The following is a 21024-nucleotide window of genomic DNA, read 5'->3' as shown; positions in this document are numbered from 1 at the left end:
CCCCTGAAGGGGACCCGCCCCGGACCACAGCCCTCTTGTTAGCCAGGCTTCTTAGAGATCTCCAGGCACACAAATGGCCACTTTCTTCTCACCTTGGGGGGGGGGGGCGGGGGAGGGAATCGGAGTTTGCTGCAGAATCCACTGCACGGGCGCGCCAGGCGTCGGAGATCCGGGGCTTCGGGAGGTCTGGTGCCATGCCCCCGGGGACCAAGACATGCCAACTGCCTCCCACCTACATGCTCCATGATATCTCTGGGCCCGCCTGGAAGGGTCCCTTTATTTGTGAATAACAAAAATGGAAGGTCCCAGAATTCGCAGGGAGAGACTCCTCTATCTAGCAGGCAGCTGACCCAGAATTGGGAAAGACCTGGGAAGGGAAGTCCCTGGAAGATTGAAAATCTGTTCATGTTTAGCTCATGCAGCCCAGCCTCCATCTAAGGGGAAATGGACCCAAGGGCCCAACCAAAATCTGCAGTCCCAGGAGGGGACTTGGAGGTGGAAGAGGGCTGCCAGGGGGCCTCTTTCCTCGGGGGGCCGGGGAAGGAAGTCCCCTTTCAGAGGCTGGGAATCTCGTCTTTTCCCAAGGTGTCAAGTCATCCTTAGGTAGAGCCCCAGCCCCTGGGTACCTGCCCACATGAAATGGGGAATGAGAGGTGCCAAAAGCTGATTGCCAGCATCGTTTTCTAGGAGGAAACAAATCCCACCCGGGCATCTACACAGGCAGGAATACCAAGGGCTACCAAGAGAACGCTGGGCTTGGGTCCTCCGTGCTAGGTCACTCTTTGTGGTCTAGATCAGTGGGTTAGGGAGGGGATGGCACTCTACGGGATCACAGAGGAGGGGCAGGATCGATTCAATCTGAAGACAGCCACCACTGGCCCTGGCCCTGGCCCTGGCCCCGTTGTCTTTCCCTCCAGCCTTAGCCTCCTGCCCCCCAACCCCCCACCCCCACCTAGCTGAGCCCAGGAAGGACCAGCTGACTCATGAGAACAAAGTCCTTGAATTTGGCCAAGAGGACTGGAAGGGGCATCGCCTTCCCTGACGCTGAAATGCCGGGACTGAGAGGGCAACAACTGGGACCTCGGACATGGAGGGAGGTCGCCCAAGGGGGGTCCGCGCTCGGCTCACTCTGTGCCTTTGCCTCCAATCCCAAGAGAAAGTCTAAGCTCTGAACCTGCAAAGCCCCAAACCCAAGCCAACACCCAGTCCTGCTGCTCCGCTTCTTCTTACGTGATTGAAAGCAAATCTGGGGAAGTCGGCTCTTGGGCAGGGACAGGGAAAGGAAGGAAGGAGGGAGCCGCTCATTTCAGCACTGCCAAGCCGGAGCTCTCCCTGGGCGGCGGCGGCGGCCCCCTCCTTCCCACAGTCGAGCTCCAAGGCAAAGCTGGCAGTGCCCTGGCAGGAGGCAGCGCCACTTCGCCTCCGCCCCGGCCCTACGGGCCAGCGCTCGCAGCCCAAGTCCCCGCCGCTCCCACAGCTTTGTGGTTTGATAGAGCCGGGCTCCAGCTCCACCAGCAGCCGTGCCTCTCCGTGGCCTCAGGAAGCAGCCCCGTCTCGGGCTAAGAAAACTTTCTCCGTCTGTCTGCTGGAGCTCAGCGTGCGGCGTCCCCCAGACAGACACAACAGCAGACGCGACGCCGAGTTACCCGAGGAGGCGGGAGGCAGCCCTCGAGCCGAGGACCTGGGGCCACCCGCTGCCCCCCCCCCCCCCACGCCCAAGCGGGCCTCTAGGCAGCCTCTTCGCCTCAGGCCACTGAGTGCAGCAGTCCCTGGGGGGACGCCCGCGGCAGCCCGCCCCGCCACAGCGGCAACTTTTCGCTGGGGGGGGGTGCTGAAAGGGGACCCCTGGGTGGGCGGCAGGAAGGGGGAGCGCACACACACGGCGTCGGCCGAGGCCAGCAAAATGAAGCCCCCGAACCCTGAGATAGGCAAAGGACCGGAGAGGAGACAGCGGGAGGCAGACAAAGGCGGCGGCGGCTGCGGCTGCGGGCGGCGGCGGTTCTAGCCGCTTGGAGAGCTGAGCACGGATCGGGAGAGACTGAGTGAGGCACGTAGACAGACAGACGGACAGGCGGGCGGCCCCGCAGGAGGGCAGACGCGCAGGCTGGCAGCCCCCTTACCTGGGCTCCGCGGGCGCTGCGCCCCAGCTCGGTCCCCCTCAGGCGGCGGCTCGCGTTGCGCTCCGTTGGTGCCTCCGGCCGGCGCCGGCGGGTTCGGGGCGGTAGCTCCGGACGCCGCGCTAGGCTGCTGGACCCACGGGCTCCCCGGCCAGGGGCTGGCGGCCGGGCTCGGTGGCTGACTGCCTGGTTCCTCAGCGTGCTGGTGCCCGTTCGGCCTCGGGCTGCTGTGTAGGGAGGGGCCGCTGGCCGCCCCCGGCTCTGCTCCCGAGGCGCCCGGGCAGTGTGGGTCTGCCGCGTGCCCGGCTGCGCCTGCCTCCTGCCTCTCTCGATTATCCGCTCCCTTCACCCTTTGCTTGCCTCGCTCCTTCTCCTCCGGGCGGCTGCCCAGCTGCCAGTCTGAGTCTCTGCGCTGGCTGCCAGCTCTCTCTCTCCCTCCCTTTCTCTCTCTCTCTCTCTCTCTCTCTCTCTCTCTCTCTCTCTCTCTCTCTCTCTCTCCTCTCTCTCTCTCTCTCTCTCTCTCTCTCTCTCCCCCCTCCCCCTCTCCCTATTCTCTCTTGGCTGCCACCCTCCTCTGCACCGCTCGGACTCCTCTCTGCTGCCCCTGTCCTACTCCTGGGCTTCCAGCCGCTCCCCTCCTCTGTCTAGAGGCTGCGGCGCTCGCGTTCTCTCTCTCTCCTCTTTTCTGTTGTCCCTCTCTTTCCCTCCCGGTCCCTCCTCCCACGCAGCACTTAACGCTGCACCCCCAGCCTGGAGGCAATGTGGAGCTCTTGCCACAGGCGCCGCCACGATTCGTGGAGCTGCTGTATGGGGGGGGGGGGCGGGGGCTGCAGCTGCTTCCCCTTGCCCCCCTCAGCCTTTCCACTTATGGCTCTAACCTCACCCTCGGCTTTACCCACTCTGTCCCCAGCTGCTGCAGGCTCAGGGAGGCAGGGGACAATCACTGGGGTCGGGAGGGGAGAGAGCACCTGACAGCAGCTACTACTGTCCCCCGAGTTGGGGCGACAAAATCGAGAGAAGAGAGGGAGGGGTGCAGCGCTAAGTACTGGTGGGAGGAGAGACCAGGAGGAAAGAAAGGGATGACAGCAAAGAGGAGGGGACAGAGGAGGTGGGGGAAAGGGAGAGCAGTGAGTCCGGGTGGGGGGAGGGAGGGGGGGAGAGAGAGAGAGAGAGGGAGGGGGGAGAGAGAGAGAGAGAGAGAGAGAGAGAGAGAGAGAGAGAAGAGAGAGAGAGAGAGAGAGAGAGGGAGAGAGAGAGGGAGAGAGGGAGAGAGAGGAGAGAGAGAGAGAGAGAGAGAGAGAGAGGGAGAGAGAGAGGGAGAGAGAGAGAGAGAGAGAGAGAGAGAGAGAGAGCGAGCGTGGGAGCACCTCCTTAGTAATTTTACTGCTTGCCCGCTTTCCTAGTGTGAGGGAAGCAGCATCGGGTCTGTGTTGGTGAGGGTCCCTGTGCTGTGGCCGCCTATGGCCTTGGGTTCTGGAGGTGCTCTGAGACCATTTCTTCAGGGTTGTTTCCTCCCACCCTCAGTGGAGTGCTCATCAGTGGGGAGGATCATTAATTAGGGCCAAAGCCTACATCCCCACCTCCTACTGGCTGTCCTCTTCCATCCACTTCAGCTGTGCACCCCTTCTCCTTCCTGCCCCAGGACGCTGGGAGAGGCCAGTGCTGCCTCCAGCTCCCACACCTTGTCTGGCCCTTCAGGTGAGAGATGAATGGAGGCTGTGGAGGAGGGGGTCCTATGGGAGGGGGATGACTTTAGGAATGGAAGGTCTTGGAGCTCTGCCAGGCAACATTCTAGGAGAGCCCAAAGAGCCCCACTGAGTGCCTGCTGGTCCTGCCACAAAGCCTTGTCCTTTATCTCCTTCCCAGCGTCCCTCGGGATAAAGGCCCGACTCTCCCAGAGCTCCTGTGACCTGTTCTGATGGAAGCGTTGCCTGGGCTCTGCTGCAGTATGTGAGTGGTTTGCCTGGACTCGCCCCCCCCCCCATTTATAAGTCTCCTTTCGCCCGGCTCACGGTGCCCCTCATCCTGGCTGGGAGCACCCAGCAAAGGCAGGTGCTTGTGCACTCTTCGGCCAGGCTGTGATTAATCCATGAGCAGAGGTGCCTTCTGTGCTGGCAGATACCCCTGCTCCCCCCCCCCCCCGCGTCCAGTGGGCTGGGGGAGGTCACATTGGGCACTCTGTGGCCCACAGGCTTCCTAGTAACCGGAGAGCTCCGTGGCAAGACTAGCCAGGCATCAGCTATAATTAGGAACCATCTGATTGAATGAGAGACAGCAGAAAGCAGACGGCGAACCCCCATGGCCGGCACTGGTGAATTCTGGGGGAAAGGAGAAGGGGGGCAGCTTAGTGGCTAGAAGGGTGACCCAAAATGAAGACGTCGGTGACACCAGGAGGGAGCAATGGGCCTCCCCGTGCTGGCCAGCTTTCTACCTGGCAGAGCAGCGAGCGAGGGTAGGCGAGAGCACTCAGACAGCTGCTAGGGGGCCTGCAGGCAATAACAAGGAGGCTGAAATCAGGGGAAGGAAGGGCTGCCGCTGCTCCGAGCAGAGGGAATGATTGGGAAGGGAGGCCTGGCCGGAGCCTCCCTGGGGACCCTCCCTGCCCAAAGCTCCCAAAGCCCAGCGCGCAGAGATGTCCAGCAGCACGGATTGCCTGAGCCACTGTCTGCAGCCTTGCCGTCTCCTTCCAAGCCCAGGGAGCTCCAGGGATGGGTGAGAGAGGCTCATTCCCTTACTCATCCGGTTCGGCACAGCCCTTTCTCCCGAGCGCTTTCTTTGGAGCTCCAGCTGGCCTGGCCTGGAGAGAGCCTTCTGGAAGGAGCCTCTTCAGTCTGGGCCCAGCTCACAGTCTCTGGAATCTGCCATCAACGATTCCTTTGCGAACTTCCCGACGCCTCTGGCCGCAGGAGTGGCCCCAACCAGCACATGATTCCCAGGAGTCTGAGGAGCCCGGAGGTGCCACTGTGGCTCGTGGACTGGACTTGGTGTTAGCCCAGCCCTGAGTTCAAATCTTCCCTCGGACCTGTAGCAATCTGGGGGCGCTAGCCAAGTCCCCACTTCACCTCCCTTTCCTCCCTCCTAAAATGAAGCTGGTGATAGCCCTGAGCTCCCAGCGTTTTGGTGAGCAGGAGCAAGGGTGACCACATGCGAGCGTCCCTAAAGTTTTAGTGCAGATTGAAGTGAACTGAGCTATGCTTGTATGTATATGGAGCAGTTGTTCAGGAGGGAGGGGGCTTGTTCCGGGCTGCTCACCCACTTTGGGGTCCGCCTTTCACCCAGCTCTCACCGGGGCTCCAGCAGCCACATTCTGGGGGCCTCAAGCCTCCTGGTGAGGGGAGGAGCTTCCCCACCCGAGTGGGGAAGGGGCAGATGAAAACAGTCCTCCACTGGCCCTGAAGGTTGCTGAAGCAGACTCGGAAGAGTGCCTGGAGCTCAGTCACACACTGCATGCGGGGCCATCTCGGCCTCCTGGCTTTTGCCTCCCTGCTGGACTTGGACGGCTCTGGAAGAGAGAGGGAGGCTGGAAGCTGTGGGCTCCTGGGCCTGCCTTCAGTACCGATCCATGGCCAAGTCAAGGCATCACCCCATCGCCTCAGTGGTCCTCTTTGTAAACGAAGGATGAGCAATGACACACCCACGTTTGTCGCTCTGGAGGTCACTCCTCAAACCCTTAGAAGGACCAATTATCTAATCAACTCTGCCGTCCTTGCTGACAGGGGTGTGCCAATGGCATCCCCTCCCTGGCCACCGCTTCTCGTGGGGTTTAGTCCTATTAGAATGCAAGGCCTTGGGGGGCAGCGGGGGGGGGGGGCTCAATGGATTGAGTCAGACCTAGAGATGGGAGATCTTGGATTCAAATCTGACCACAGATACTTCCTACTGTGGGACCCTGGACAAGGCTCTTAACTCCATTTCCGAGCTCTTACTACTACGCGGCTCTCTTCGAACCGACACACCGTATTGCTTCTAGAGCAGGGAAGGGTACAGGGAAAAGTGCGGTCTCTGAAGGCGAGGCTTCCCTTGGCCTGTGCGTCGGCGCCCTTGGGGCTGGGACATGGCAAGCGCTTGCAGTATGATATGGCTGACTTTGCCCTCGTTCTCTGGTTCCTTCAGCTCTTCCCTACTGCCTCGGGGGCCTGCTGGCAGGACTCAGTGGCAAAGGCAAAGACTCACTAATTCCGGTTCTGTTTTCCAAGGAGGAAGATCTATCTCAAAGTGGGCTCCCTGAAACATGGCCGGGAGGGCAGCTCAAGGCATGGGAGACAAAACCACCTCTTGGGCCCGCCCGCCCCTCTCTCTGGGGCAGCAGCTAGGTCCTTTGCAGGCTCCAGCCAGGAGTGACTGGCCGCAGCTTGGGTGGCTCCTGGGCTCTGGGGCCAGGCTAGGTCCGGATCACCCCGGGAGCCTTGGGCTCCTGGTTTTGTCACGTGGTCCACCTCTTCGGGGCAACTGAGAGAGCCACGTATTGGAAGTTTGCTTTGAGGCTGTCCTGCTTTTCCACCCTCTAGATTCCGTGGCCTGCTCACTCTCTAAGACCCAGAGTCCACCCACCCCTCGGGACAAAGCCCCAGAGAGAAAGAAGGCAGAACTCCTGGGCTATGTGCTTGTGGGCACTTGGGTAGTTTTGATTGTCTAGCTGGAAATCCCTTTATTATGGTGCCCCCCAAACATGTGAGGACAGCCTGAGGGGCGCACTGCTACGGCCCATCCCCCCTGGCACCCAGCTGAGCACCCCACATGCCACTGTGGCAGGGCTGAAGGGAGAGCACCTGGCGTTCCTTCCCTCTGGTTTCAAGCTCTGTCACTTCTTAACCGTCAGGGGGGGTATATCTGCTTCGGAATGAGCTCACCAGCCTCTATTAAGGACTAAATGTCCTCCCTCAGCCGTGTTTCCAGCAAGACAGAGGACAGGCTGAAGTGCCAACTGGTGGCACCTTGCACATTTTCAAGCTTGTGGGCACTGCAGGGCTCCTCAGGGCACCAAGCTTGCTAAGCTTCTGGGCTCTTGTTCAGAAGCTGTTCTCGACAGTCCTCACGTGGGCTGGCCCAGCCAACCTCCCCACAGCAGGAAATGCCCTCCAAGAGCTGCCACTCAGCTTGGTTAGACCTATCCAAGCAGGTAGCGCTCTGCCAGGGGCCCAGAGCAATGGCCCTAGTGGGGTCTGGGTAGGGAAGCTGTGGAAGGATGTGGGCCCGTGGCCACCCGAGGGAGGGCAGTGGCAACTCCGAAAGAAGAGTTGGAAGGGAAACAAGACTAGCAGCAACTAGAAAGTTTTCTAGCAGACTCCCTCCCATGCTGATTCTGTGCTCAGCCAAAGTAACTGCCAGACCCATTTTAGAACATCAAAAAGAAATGTTACATCACATTGGCATCTGAGCATGGAGAAATGTCACGATCGAAAACAAGGAGGACTTGAGAGCTTTGCAGCCAAATGTTAGGGTGGCACAGAGCCCTGCCAGGCAGCCATCTCTGCCTCCCCCAGACTCTTTCCTAGGCTGGGAACAACCCAAGAAGACCATCCCCGCCCCCATCCCCGGGGGCTTTCCAAGTGTGAAAGCAAAGTCATGGAGGGAAGCCCAGGACATTCACCTGAGAGCTTTTATTCCATGGGGACACTGCATGGAGGAATTCCCTCCCCCAAATGCACATTGGCTAGATGGGACATGGTGGGGTCATCTGGGTCTGAGAACAAGGGGCAGAAGGAAGGCCAGGCAGCAGGTTCCCCCAACCTCTGCTAAAGCTGCAGCATGGAGGCTGACCAAAGAGTCCTCAGTTTTTCTCAGGAAGGAAAATATCTTGAACCAATGGCTTTCCTCATCTGTAAAATGAGCTAGAGAAGAAAATGGCCAGCCACTCTAGGATCTCTGCCAAGAAAACCCCAGTGGGTCATGTAGAGGTAGGCATGGCTGAAACAACTGAACAACAAACCTGGTGAAAAATACTCTCCACCTCCAGAGAGAGAACTAACTGGTAGACCCTTGGTGTAGTTTGAAACAGACTCTTGACATCCCCATCATGTCCCTTCCAGTCTTCACTCCTAGGTTGCTCTGCTGAAAAAATGGACATGCACTGGGGGAAACAAGTGAAAACTCCAGGACTGCAAGCTGAAGGAGTTACAAATTAATTCTATGTGACTAAAGAGCAGGCAAATGAGTTGAGGATCGGGTGCAGCAACATTGAGAGGAATGCATAAATTGAGTGAAAATGGAACCTTCTGCTCAGGCATCATTCTCCATCTGCTGGTCTGTCCCCCCATTGACAATTGATTCTTTTGGATCTGAAAGATGTTTGCGTTTTAGAGTCCTTGGTTGGTTGTCCTTCATACATGTAGGGGACCCAAATTACATCACTCTGTTGGAGTCAAATGCATCGCGTGTGCAACTGTGGCTGATGAGACCAACATGGGCTCAGAAGACTCTACCGCAGTTCATAGATGTGTGAACATTCGAGATGGAGACACTCTAAATGTGCTGATCTCACATTTCTTTTGAGCTACTGCAATTCTAAGTCCTCAATCAAAATGCAAACACCCCAGGTAAGAAACTTTTACATTCTTGCCACTTCACAGTTCTGCTTCCTTGGTGTGTGTGTGTGTGTGTGTGTGTGTGTGTGTGTGTGTGTACAATCTTACCGTCTCCACAATTTTACCTCCCTCAAGCTTCCTGGGTATAGACTCTTTTCAAAATGTTTAAAGAAAGAGTATGTTACAAATCAGAAGAACCTACTTTAGGTTTCAAATCTCAAAGCTGGAAGGGATCTGATTAGTCTCTTAATTTTGCAGATATAGAAACTGAGGCCTCGGTCAGGGAAATAGTTTGCCCAGTCACATTGACAATTAGTAGCAGAGCTGGAATTTGAATGCAGGGCCTTGGCATCTTGTGATTCCTTATAAAATCAGACATCCTTCCTAACTGTGTTTTATTAAGATGTTTTAAAACTTATAAATTTATCCAATAATTTCATGCCGATGCATAACATATACCTAAGTATAATGGTGCCAGGTTGACCTTTGAAGATCCAGTCTTTGAAGCATTCACAGACACAAATACTCTCCTCTTCAAAAACATCTGGCTTCAGCCCGAGACTGTGGGAACTTCGTGGGGGGAGGAGGGAGGGGGGAGGGGGAGCCACTGTCAAATCACTATATTTCAGACGTTGATTCAGTGTCAGGGGAGCCAGTTATTCCCAAGGTGAAGATGTATAATGAAGAAAGTCTTCTGATGGGCTGCAGAGCTAGAGGAGCTGCTGGTCCTGGAATTGTGAAGCCCCAAACAAGTGTGTATACAGGCAATCAGCCCGTCCTTCTCCGGCTCTTTTCTTGGTGGCTGTTAGGAGGCAAGGATGGTTTGAGCTTCTAGACGCTGGTCCTGTTTCTTTGTGTTTACTTTTTGCTGATGTTCAGCAAAGGAGTTTTCAGAGCCAGACATTTCCACCAGCAACTTCGTAAGTCTAAGATATCTAGAGATGCCGTCAGAAGTCCCACTAGTGGCCCCAGTGAACCTGATAGCCAGCCACAGGAGCTGGGAAAGGGTTGGGAAGCAGCTTTACCAGGCAGTGATCTTGTGAGCATTGCAAGGTTCAGAGACTAGTAAGGTAGCAGTCAAGCACTTGCTGAGCCCAGTGAGGAATCAGTATACTATGTGAACAATGTGACCCAGCAGCACATTGACCAGGCTAACCAAGACACATAGCTTTGTCCTGTGACCAACTCTGAGCAGCTCAGGGACTTGTAGATCAATGACATCCGGCCCCACAGCTGGGTCCTATCTGTCTCTCTGTCTGCCCGCCCTCCCTCCCTCCCTCCCTCCCTCCCTTCCTTCCTTCCTCCCTCCCTCCCTCCCTTCCTTCCTTCCTTCCTCCCTCCCTCCCTTCCTTCCTTCCTTCCCTCCTTCCTTCCTTCCTTCTTTCCTCCCTCCCTCCCTTCCTTCCTTCCTTCCTTCCTTCCTTCCTTCCTTCCTTCCTTCCTTCCTTCCTTCCTTCCTTCCTTCCTTCCTTCCTTCCTTCCTTCCTTCCTTCCTTCCTTCCTTCCTTTCTTCCTCCCTTCCTTCCTTCCTTCCTTCCTTCCTTTCTTCCTCCCTTCCTCCTTCCCTCCTTCCCTCCTTCCTTCCTTCCTTCCTCCCTCCCTCCCTTCCTTCCTTTCTTCCTCCCTTCCTTCTTCCCTCCTTCCTCCCTTCACCCTTCTCTTACTGCCCAATTTGCCTGCTGAAAAAAAAACCTCATAAATAAAACTCGCACAACACATATAGTCTAGCGAGCCAAACCCCCACATTGACCATGTCCAAAAATGCATATCTAAAGAGACATTTTAAGACCCTCATCTTTTTGGCTGCAGGCAAGTAGTTTGGTCCATTTTCTGACCTCTGTAAGTATAGTTTGTCACTGTATTGATCAAAGTCTCTCCAAGTTGTTTGTCATCATAGTATTGTTTTTACTTACCTTCATAATATCTCTTCTCTGACCCTGCCTCCACTCTGGAGCAGCTTCACAGTAGGATCACTGCAATAGCTGCTGGGGTTTTGCCTGCCAAGGCTCTGTCCCCCCGTCCATCCTTCTTTCAGTCGCTGAAGTGATGTTGGAAAAGCACAGTTCCATGTCACTCACGGCTCACTCTAGTGGCTCTCTGTCGCCTTCAGGATCCAATACAAAACCATCTGACTTTCAAAACCCTTCATACCTTCCCAGTCTTCTTACACTTCACTCACTCACAAATATTCTGTGACCCAGCCACAATAGCCTCCTTGGCATTCCTCATATAAAAACATTCATGTGCCAGGCACTGTGCTAAGACTTTACAAGAATTAGCTCTTCTGATCCTCACAAGAACCGTGATAAATAGAGGCTGTTATTATGCCATTTTTATAGTTGAGAAAACTGAAGGAAAGGTTAAGTGACTTTCCCAGGGCCACATAGCTAGTAAATGCCTGAGGCCAGATCTGAACTCAGGCTCAACCCTTGTAAGAGTTAAAATTTTGGGGGAAACTGAGGCAGGTAGAAATTAGTTTCTCTCTGCAAGGAGTATTATGTTTTTATGAGGTTTATGAAAGATTAAGGATGAAAGAAAATACAGAATAAGAAAGCACATGTCTAGGCCCAGAGAGGCCTAGACAACCTCACCAACATCATGAAAGAAACATGTCTGCTGGGAAGCAGAAGTAGGAAAGAGCCCCAGTAGCCTTTACAGCCAGGTTAAATAGACATTTTTGACCTCGCCCAGGTGGAAATCTCAGTGAGATTAGAGGGAATTCTGGGAGCTAGCAGGGACTCCTGGGGATTGGAGTCCTGGATTCAAATCTCCATTTTTACACCCTCTACCCATTGTGCCTCCGCCCCATCTTTCAGCTCTAGTATTTTTTTCTGGCTGTCCTCAATGCTTAGGATTCTCTCTCTCTTCATCCTTCCCTTCTGGATTCCCTGGCTTCTTTCAGAGCCCAGCTAACATCCCATCTTTTACAAGAAGCCTTTCCTGACCTCTTGAATCCTTGTGACTTGCCTCGGGTTTTCCCATTTTTCCTGTTTGCATCTTGCCTATACGTGTGCCTGTTTGCCTCCTAGAGGGCAGGCACTATGTGCTGCCTTTCTTTCTTAGCCCTTACCAATGTTCATTGACTTGCCAGTTCTTTATCTGCTTTAGTTCCCAGAAGTCTTTGTAGTTCCTCAGAAACCATCCACTTCATCATTTCCTATCTTTGGTGTTTGTCCTTCTTCAAAGAGGACCACTGACACCCCAGAGTGATGCCTTGGCTGGGGCACGAATTGGATTGAAGTGAGGCCGAGGTGCACAAGGTCCTTGGCTCTACTTTCTCATCCAGAGGCAGGACGAAAGTCAGGATGATGGTGTTGGCCTAGGATGCAGGGGATGACCCTGGCGATCTTGGACGTCTTGACCAAGCTCTAGGAATTCCATAGCACCTGCTTCTGCCACCTTCATGGCTATTGGGACAAGTTGTTCTCACCTATCCATTCCACTGGGAAACATGTTTGCATGCTTAGGGTTGACACCACCCCCACCCCCAGTCACCAATGGGGTTGTGGCCCATTTACCTCAAGCCGATTTAGCCCATCTGCTAGGGTGTGGCTGCTGAACATGGCATAGCTTCTTGGAGCCACAGATGAGAATTGGGTGAAAGGCAAATAGCAAAGGTGATGAGCTCTGAGAAGGGCTCAGCAAGTTCTCACCTCAGAGGTGTTAGCTCTCCTCGAACCTCTCGTATGCCTCTTAGCATATTCCTTTACATCCACATAACATAACTTATTTAGACACTCCTCCACAGGAAGGAATCCTCTTCATTTCTAGTTTTTTTGAGACTATATGAAGAATTCCTCCAAATAGTTTTTAAATATATAGTTCCTTTTCCCCCCTCTTTTTTTTGGGGGGGGGGGACTTATGTATGGCATATGGCTAGGAGTGGTATATCAACGTATAGCATTTAATCACCTTTAGCCATGCTTTCTAACTGTTTTATAGAAGAGTTAAAACTAATATACCTTCCACTCCACCTCTCATACCATTCTCTTGCAGCTACTTCCACATTTGTCTTTTTTCCCTCTTTTGTCATCTTTACCAATCTGACCCTATAGAAAAGTTAACGAGGGCTTTGAGGGCCAGCATTTAGGAGGTGGCGTCTTGCCACACAGGCTCATTACAAATGGGACTCATTGCCGTTGTAGGCTAAATTGGAGTCCATTCAGTCCTAGGTGAGAGCGTGGCCCAGGTCTAGGGACTACTCTTGCTAGACTTTCTCAATAAGTCCATTTTCTAAAAAAGCTAGAGAGCTCTTAGGAAAAACTGAGGTCAAATGGTTGATTATTGTTGAGGAATATGTTGAAGGAGGTTCCTGAAAGGTTATTTCTGAGGGTAGTATTTTCTACCAAGAGTTCTTCTTATGCTTTTTTTTTAGTAAATCCCAGTTTAAAAGGGCAGTTGAGACTCCTGGTTGATTATTAATGAAGAACATATTGATGGGGGCTTATGAGAGACTAGAGTACTAGAAACCTCAGACTTCCATGTTTCCCCCAAAGCCTTGAGAGACAAACTAGCAAGGTACCCGCTGAGGACTTTCTGGAATCAGTCAGTTCCATGGTTGGTTGGGAGTGCCCTAAGGGTACTACACAAACAATGAACTGTGATAATTACTGCATGTCTAGACTAAAGCCCACAATATTTAATGGATTGTCATAGGGGTAAAGGAGTGTATTGACTCCATTTGGATCCAGAGGACATACCTAGGAAGACTGGGGGTGGGGTGAAGTTGCAAAGAGGCAGATTTAGGCTTAATGCAAGTGTAATGACTTTGGGCTCCCCATCAGGCTTCATGGCCATATTGGGGTGGAAACTCTTTAGCATACAGGAGATTTCAAAATGAAGATGAGCTGAATGTGAGAACTGAGTCTTCAGGAGTGATTCCTATCCAGGCAAAGGGAATCTTTCCTTTTTATCACTTGTGCTGAGCTGCGATACCTGTGATAATTTTGCCAGGTGTGGAAAAATATGCATAAAAAGTGATGAAAAAGGGAGGGAGCCATGACTTAAGGGAATCCACAGATCAAGTGTGAGGTTCATTGTAGAAAAGACAGAATTAGCAGGGACCTAAGTGACATCAAGCCTTAGCCCCTCACTTTATAGCTGAGCATCTGGGGCCCATACAGGTTCACAGTGATTTGCCCAACTTTTTATAGCCTCAGGGCAGAAGAGGAGTGACTCAATTCTAATTGCCTTCTGAGTATCTTGTGAGAGAAGGCCGCAAGGAGCCAGGCATGGCTGCCATTTCTGTCCATCCCACTTGCATCTGCCCTGCACACAAGGATTTTACCTCCTTGTACCAGCCTGGTCTCCAACCAGTCTCCTTCCATACTCCTTCACTGGGTAATCTTCTCAGCTCTCCTGGACTCAATTATCACCTCTCTGCTATGCACCTCTCAAGTCTAACTGCCTTGCCATAACCAGCCTTGTGTCTGCAGTTGCCTTTCAACTACCTTGAACTACATATCTGGTAGAGATCATCTTCTATTTAATATGCTCAAAACCGAACTCATCATCCCTCCTTCAAAAACAAAACAAGTTCCAAACTTTCCTATTATTGTTGAGAGCCACATGATCCTCGGAGTCTCCCAGGCTCCCATCTGAGGTGTTGCCTCCTTGCTGGCCTTCACTGTCAGTCCCATCCAATATGGCGCCATGGCTTGTTGAGTTCACCTTTGAAACATCTCTCCACTATGTCCCCTTGTCTCCTCTGACACTGCCTCCCACTGGTGCAGGCTCTCATCATCTCACACCTAGAGAAGGCAATGGGAGTGGGGAAGGCTCTGCCTGTTCCAGGCTGTCTTCTATTCAGCCACTAAAGTGATTGTCCAACCATGTCATCCCCTCACTCAAAAAGTTTCAGTGGCTCCCTTTTACCTCCAGTACCAAGTACAAAAGCCTCTGTTTCACATTCATAGCCCAGCCCAATATAGCACCTTTCCAGTCTTCCTGTGCCTTGTCTACCCCAACCCCATGAATTCTTTGATTCAGTAATGCTGGCTCCTGGCTGTTTCACAAACAGGACCGACTCAGCTTCTAGCATGTTCTCTGGCCATCCCCCATACTTGCAAAGGTCCCCTTCCTCATCTCCACCTCTTTTTTACCTGTTTTTTTTTCAGATCCCAACAGAAATCCCACTTTCTCAAGGAAGACTTCCCCAACCCCTTTTGATTCTAGTGGTTTCCCTCTCTTAATCATTTCCTGGTTATCCTGCATACAGTGTGTTTGCATGTATCTATGAGCTCTTTGAGAGCAGAGACTATCTACTGCTTCTTCTACATCTGCAGTGCAGTACCTGCTGCACAGTAGGTGTTCTTTTTTTTTGTTTGTTTGTTTTAAACCCTTACCTTCCATCTTGGAGTCAATACTATGCATTGAAGAGTGGTCAGGGCTAGGCAATGGGGGTTAAGTGACTTGCCCAGGGTCACACAGCTGGGAAGTGTCTGAGGCCAGATTTGAACCTAGGACCTCCCGGCTCTAGGTCTGGCTCTCAATCCACTGAGCCACCCAGCTTCCCCCACGCACAGTAGGTGTTTTAAAAATACTGATGAACTTCCAAGAAGCAAGTAGCAGAGTTAGAAATCCAGCTCAGCTCCTCTTGCTCCAAACCCAGAACTCTTTCCATTCTCTGATGCTGTTTCCATCATGGAGCAGATGTGATCTCAGCCTTTGATGTGGTCTGCGTACAGAGCCCATCCGATCCTGGAAGACCAGTGAGAGCATTTTGAGCTCTTGGATGAAACAGCATTCTAGACACTAATTGCCAACGTGCCAAGAGGTATTTTGGGGAAGCCTCAGGATGGATGCCCTCCTATCTTGTGGGCAATCAAATGGAGCAGGAACTCATCTCCCTGGACAGAAAACATTTGGTGTTCTTGGTGTGGGTCTGCGAAGGATCAGATGGATGAGGGGAAGATTCATGCCGGGCACATTGATGTTTGCTTTTTCATTTCTTTGTATTTCATTCATGTCTATTATGAGACTAAAACATTCTACAACGTCTTTGAGATAAAAATCAGTCCTTGAAGGACACAGAATTACCCTGAGTGAAGGAAATGCTTTTCCTGGCAACATGGCGTCTGAACCCAGATTGGAATGGAGAATCCACATTTACCACCCTAGATCTAACCATGCTCATCTTAAAGTGGTGAGGCTGAGCAGAGAGAGAGTCAGCTTTCCGAGAGTCCCAGAGAGCTCCGCATTTGCCTCAGAGTGCCCCCTGGTGTTGAAGGCTGGACTTAGTGCATGTTCATTGACCAGACCTTGACCTTCCTTACCTGAAAAGATTGCCATTGTCCCTTGACTATCCCAGAAGGAAGACAGCTTGGGCTATAGTGAGAGGTGGCGGATTTTCCCCTGTCGAGGTTTCACAGTGAAGCCCCCACGGTGTGTTGTCAGACAGTTGTGGAGGAGTCGGTGTTGCCTCTGAGCCCCCTTCCACCTCCATGATGATGCTGTGGTTCCGAGGTTTGGGTTGAAGGGGTGGTTGTGGTTACCATCTCAACTGGTTTCCCCTTTCAGAAAAGACTCTTTCCACACAAACAGTGGCCCGAGCAGCTCGGGGGCTCTTGCCAATGCATCTCAGGGCTCCTGGGATGCTCATGAAGGCAGGGCCAGCTGCTCCTGTCCTCTCCCTTCTGGCACCTCCAGATGCGTTTGTATCTAGATAATGCCATGACTCCTCTTGGCGCACCACACGCACTTGTTACTGAACGGAGTTGGAAGTATGGTTCAGTAGAAACTCTGATGCTTAGAAAAATAAAATGCCCGACGCTGCCGAACTGGATTTTGATACTTGTGTGTCTCTCGAACGTTTCATTTCACTGTGACAACATCCAGTTGCTTTGGGGCTAGAGGGGCACTAAAAGGACAGGGAAGCGGAATATGAGAGTCCTCCGCTTAAATCCAGATAGTTACTGACGTGTTAAAGGAGGAAAGGAAGTCGGGAAGCTTCTCTTTGCTCACTGCTTCCCAGGGTTTCCCCACATGCCTATTCAGACAAAATAGAATCTCTTCTAAAGACCGTTCCAGAGGCCGGCGTATTTACTCCTTGATGACTAACGTTGCTGATGAGCTCATGGAATCTATTGGTAGTGGTCAGCCCTTCTGCAAAAGCCAAAGGCTTCTTTGCCTCATCAAGTGTTTGTCGGGCCGGCCCAAAGGACAATGGGAATTTAGGAGCAGAAAGACAGGCATCCGCAGCACACCGTGGAAGGGGCTGGTCAGACCCTCCTTCAAAGATGGTGCCCAGGGCTGGGAAGCCCAGGCTACATGGAAGGCAAGCCAACACGCACCAACAACTGCATGGCTTTCTTTGGATTCCATCCGTGGGCGGACTCCAAGGAGTACGCTAGTTGGCTCGAATTTCCCTTTTTCCATCAGAGATAGATCGTGAAGCGGGCAGATGGGGAGATCCGGAAGCAGACCCGGGATTCCAGCGCTGCCACTTGCTTCCTGGCTGCCACAGGCTGGTCATGACCTACGGGGGCTTCTGTTTTGCATGTAGAATGAGGGCCCCGCTATAGGAGGCCCTTTGGGCCACTTCTAGGAGTTGCGCTCTGAGCCTAGGAGATTCCTATCCGGTTGCTCTGTGGCTGATCTTAGCTGTCCCTGCCCTCAGGCACCCATCGGAGACATCTAACTCTGAACTTGGTCTTCCTCACTCCTCTGAAGTTCCAGGAGCTGCCCTCCCTCATTCCCGTTCCCCTGACAGCTTCCCATGAGCACCCCTGACTGAGCCGTCTGCCCAGCGGGTCTGTGCCCATTCTAGGGCAGTTGGTGATGTGATCCTTCTGCTCCCGTCCTGGTACTCTGCTACCACTGCAAACTCTAGCCTAGCCAAGGTCCTAGAGTGGGCACGGACCAGACTGGGCTGCACCAGCAGCCATCGCTCCTCCCCTCTGCCCCCTGCCCACCAACCCCTGGCACCAGCTGGACACCTTCGCTTTGCCCACCTCCCTGTCATGAGTGTGGGCAGAAGGTGCCCATGACCTCTACCACCCCCCACCACTGCTGATGGCACCTCTCAGGGCTGAGTTTGTGCCCACGGCTGGGCAGGGCAAGGCCTTGCCAGCCAACACTCACTTTTCTCATGCTTTCTCGTGCCAGGACAGACCTTGCTCTGCCCAAGACCAATCGTGGCAAACACATCCTGCGCTAGGAAGGCCCTGCTGGGGCCGCGCCTCAGAGAAGGGGACTCCCTTTGCCTTCTCACCGCCTTGCCGAGGAGCCTCCCTCCCTGTGAGGCGGAGCTGCCTTCCAGAAAGGAGGCCAACGTCCTCATAGGCTCATCCTGGACTTCTAGAGCTAGAAAGCGCCCGCAAGGTCCCCTCCAGAGCGAGAGCCACTGCCGGAAGCCAGAATCCCTTGGCCGGAGCCTGCCAGGCGAGTGTGCGCTGGGGCACGCACTGCACACACACACACACACACACACACACGCACGCACGCACGCACACACCCACTGCACACACATACACACACATACACACATGCACACACACATGCACACACACGCACACACACTGCAGACACATACATACACACATGCACACATGCACACACTCACGCACACACGCACATATACTCACGCACACACACGCACGCACACACTCATGCACATACACATGCACACACACCCTCATGCACATACACATGCACACACTGCACACACACACATGCACACACTCACGCACACACATGCACACATGCGCACATACTCACGCACACACACGCACGCACACATGCACACACGCATGCACACCCACCCACTGCACACACACGTACACACATGCACACATACACACACGCGCACACATGCACGCACACACGCGCGCAGATACACACATGCACACATGCGTGCACGCATGCACACACACGTCTCCCTGTCTTACACGCCCAGCACTTTTAGCTTCTCGTGTTGGGGTTTTAGGAGACAAAGATGAAGGCGTGAACTTGCCGGGGAGCCTCGTGCCAGGTAGAGTCTTCCTGGCATAAAGGAGCTGCCGGGGGACAGCTTCAGTGAATGGTGCAAAAGGACTACCCGCTCCGCTCCCCGGAGTGTCCTGCAGACAGCAAGGGGGGGTTGTCGCTGCTCTCTCGAGAGATGAGCTGGACTCCCCGAAACCAGGACAGTCCGGCGTCGACACTGTGACACAGAGTAAAAGTGAGGCGTCCGCTAGAAAGAAGTGGGGACAGGCGTGGGGTGACCCCCGAAGCTTAGGGCCCCCTCACTCAGCATGGCCGGGGCAGCAGGAGGGCCACGGGGACCAAAGCGGGCTCCAGAAGAGGGTTGGGGAGGGAAGTGCTCGCTCGGGCCAGACTACAGAGGAGGGCATTAGCAGGAAAACGGAGGGAGAGTCGGAAGAGGAAGAGGCCCTCCATCATCCTTCAGCCATCAGCCATCATCCCAGCCCGCTGCCTGGAGAAAGGAGATTCTCAGTAGTGGCCGCTCTGGCTGGGAAGGGGTGGCTCTCCCTCCAAGAAGAATCGCCCAACACTGGTCCGGGAGCGGAGGAGGGAAGCTGGGGCTGGCTATTTGGGGAACCAGCTGAGTTGGGGCTGGAGAAACGCCTCGGTTCTGAACACGCCTCGGGGACACCCCGGGAGAGGCCCAACAGAGACCCGAGGGCCCTGGGGAGGCTCCAATCTTGGCGCTCTCTGCATCAACGGTACGCCGGCGCCCTCGCGAGCAGGGGATCACTTGGGCCGAGATGGGAAGTCGGCAAACAGTCCTGGAGGTGACGCCGTCCCTTGGAGGCTACGAGGGAGAATGGGAGGAGCTGTCCAAAGTCGCGCCGGGCTACCTGAGGCGTCACAGGCTCCCTCTGATTGGCCGTGGCTGAGGAGAGGGTACAGGCCCTCGCTGGGTGACGCTGGGTGGCTCCTGCCTGGCCAGGTCTGACGTTCCTGCCAGCTGTGAGAGCCCGTGATGTGCTGTGAAGGAGGGTTGGAGAGGATTCGTCGGCACAGCTTTTGGTGGGAGGGTTTTCGGTTTTACAGCTAGAAAAAGGCATCCAACTTAGTTCTCTAAGTCAGTCCAATAGGGGTGAGTCACGTGCCAGTCGGGGCCCTGGGCTCAGGGGTCCTTGTGAGGGAAATAAAAACAGAAGCATCGGAGGAGGAACGCACGAGTCTGCCTTCGTCAAGCAGGCCCGCCCCGAAGGGCAGCTCGAAAAGCCCTCGAGTCCTCTGCACCCCTGGGGCGCAGTCAGCATCCCCAGAATGAGAGAATCACCGCATGCTTAAGCTGGAGCATTCTGGAGTGACGGAGGCTCACCCGGAGATGGCCTCGGAAGGCCAGAAGAGCTCAGCTGCTCGGAGCCGCCCGTGACCTCGAAGCCACCCCTCGGCCTCCTGGTTCCCATGGAATAGCCCAGGGACCGCCCAGACCTTTCTCAATGGCCTCTAGAGGGGCGGACGCGCCAGCCCGTCCTGGAGCCGTCCAAACTGGAGAAGGCGTGTCTCCTCCCCGGAAACCTCGACCTGCCTCTTTTCCAGCGGCACTCAGTGCTCCTGGTTTCCCCTTTGGGACGAAGAGAAACAAGGCTGATTTCTCCTCCACAGGAAAGCCCTGCAAATGCTTCATGACGTTCCTGTCCTTCTCAAGGCTTCTCTCTGGCAGATTAAAGCCCCCCCTCTTTGCCCTGGAGCTCCGAGGGTCTGCTCTGGTCTTGGCTGCCTGCCTCGCGTCATGCTCCAGCTCACCAGCACACAGTCGCCTGGATGTGGCTTCCCTCGGGGAGAGCCTCACCCCCTTCTTCAGGGAAGACACGCACCTCGTTCTTACTGTGGGCAAACTTGGATTGGGCTCTTTCGGGTGCCCCCGTGCAAGACTGATGCATGCTTGCTTCTCAGCTCTCGAACCCGCTCCCCATCACGTCCTGTTGGATTGGTTTTGGATGGGCAGATAGACAGGGGTGTAGGAGCATACATGTTGCCCGTATGTGTACATGTAGATGTGGGTGCATGCCATGCCTGCAGATATGCACCTTAGCCACAGTTTCCCCAACTTGCACCTGTGAAGGTGACTTTTCAGACACAAGTATAAGAGGACACACTTACGCCAACGGAATCTCCCCTGATTCGATCAATGGCTAAAGCCCATTGAGGGAGTGTTCGGGATTCTTGCGATTATGTAAGATGATTGCCATTCATAAGGAAGGAGAAGAGGGAGGAAACACTGGGTGAGCACCTATCGGTGCTAGTTGCTTTACACTTTATTCTTTCTCACTTTATTCCTCAGCATTCTGGCTTTTTCCAAGTGATTGATTAAAAAGAGGTGGGATTAAGCAGGCAGCACAGATCCTTCCGGGATTCCATTTGGGATTTTCCTTGCTGAAAGCTGCCCATGGAGGGATACTCTTTGGTCTTAGTTATCAGCCAATGCT

At 54.0% G+C, this 21024-nt stretch overlaps 1 protein-coding gene and 1 long non-coding RNA gene across 15 annotated transcripts in view; one reads left to right on the top strand and one right to left on the bottom strand.

Annotated features, from left to right (window-relative positions):
• The window catches only part of ARPP21 (cAMP regulated phosphoprotein 21), a 128852-nt gene extending 125652 nt beyond the window's left edge, over positions 1 to 3200 (bottom strand). For 7 of the 14 annotated variants that reach the window (XM_056804004.1, XM_056804011.1, XM_056804009.1 and 4 more), the window contains exon 1: positions 2121 to 3198. The gene's annotated coding sequence lies outside the window, so the exon portion shown is untranslated. Of the gene's footprint in view, positions 1 to 2120 lie in introns of all 14 variants that reach the window. The other 7 variants (XM_007500689.3, XM_056804010.1, XM_056804013.1 and 4 more) reach the window with 4 other exon arrangements.
• Positions 3201 to 3473: 273 nt separating this feature from the next.
• Positions 3474 to 17408, top strand: LOC103092036 (uncharacterized). Its single transcript, XR_008913290.1, has 3 exons — positions 3474 to 3815; positions 3984 to 8653; positions 14758 to 17408. It is a non-coding gene; the product is annotated as an uncharacterized LOC103092036 (long non-coding RNA).
• Positions 17409 to 21024: the final 3616 nt, after the last annotated feature.

The sequence above is a fragment of the Monodelphis domestica genome, chromosome 7, assembly GCF_027887165.1.
Source record: "Monodelphis domestica isolate mMonDom1 chromosome 7, mMonDom1.pri, whole genome shotgun sequence".
Lineage (NCBI taxonomy): Eukaryota > Metazoa > Chordata > Mammalia > Didelphimorphia > Didelphidae > Monodelphis > Monodelphis domestica.
This window is presented reverse-complemented; position numbering and strand designations above follow the sequence as displayed.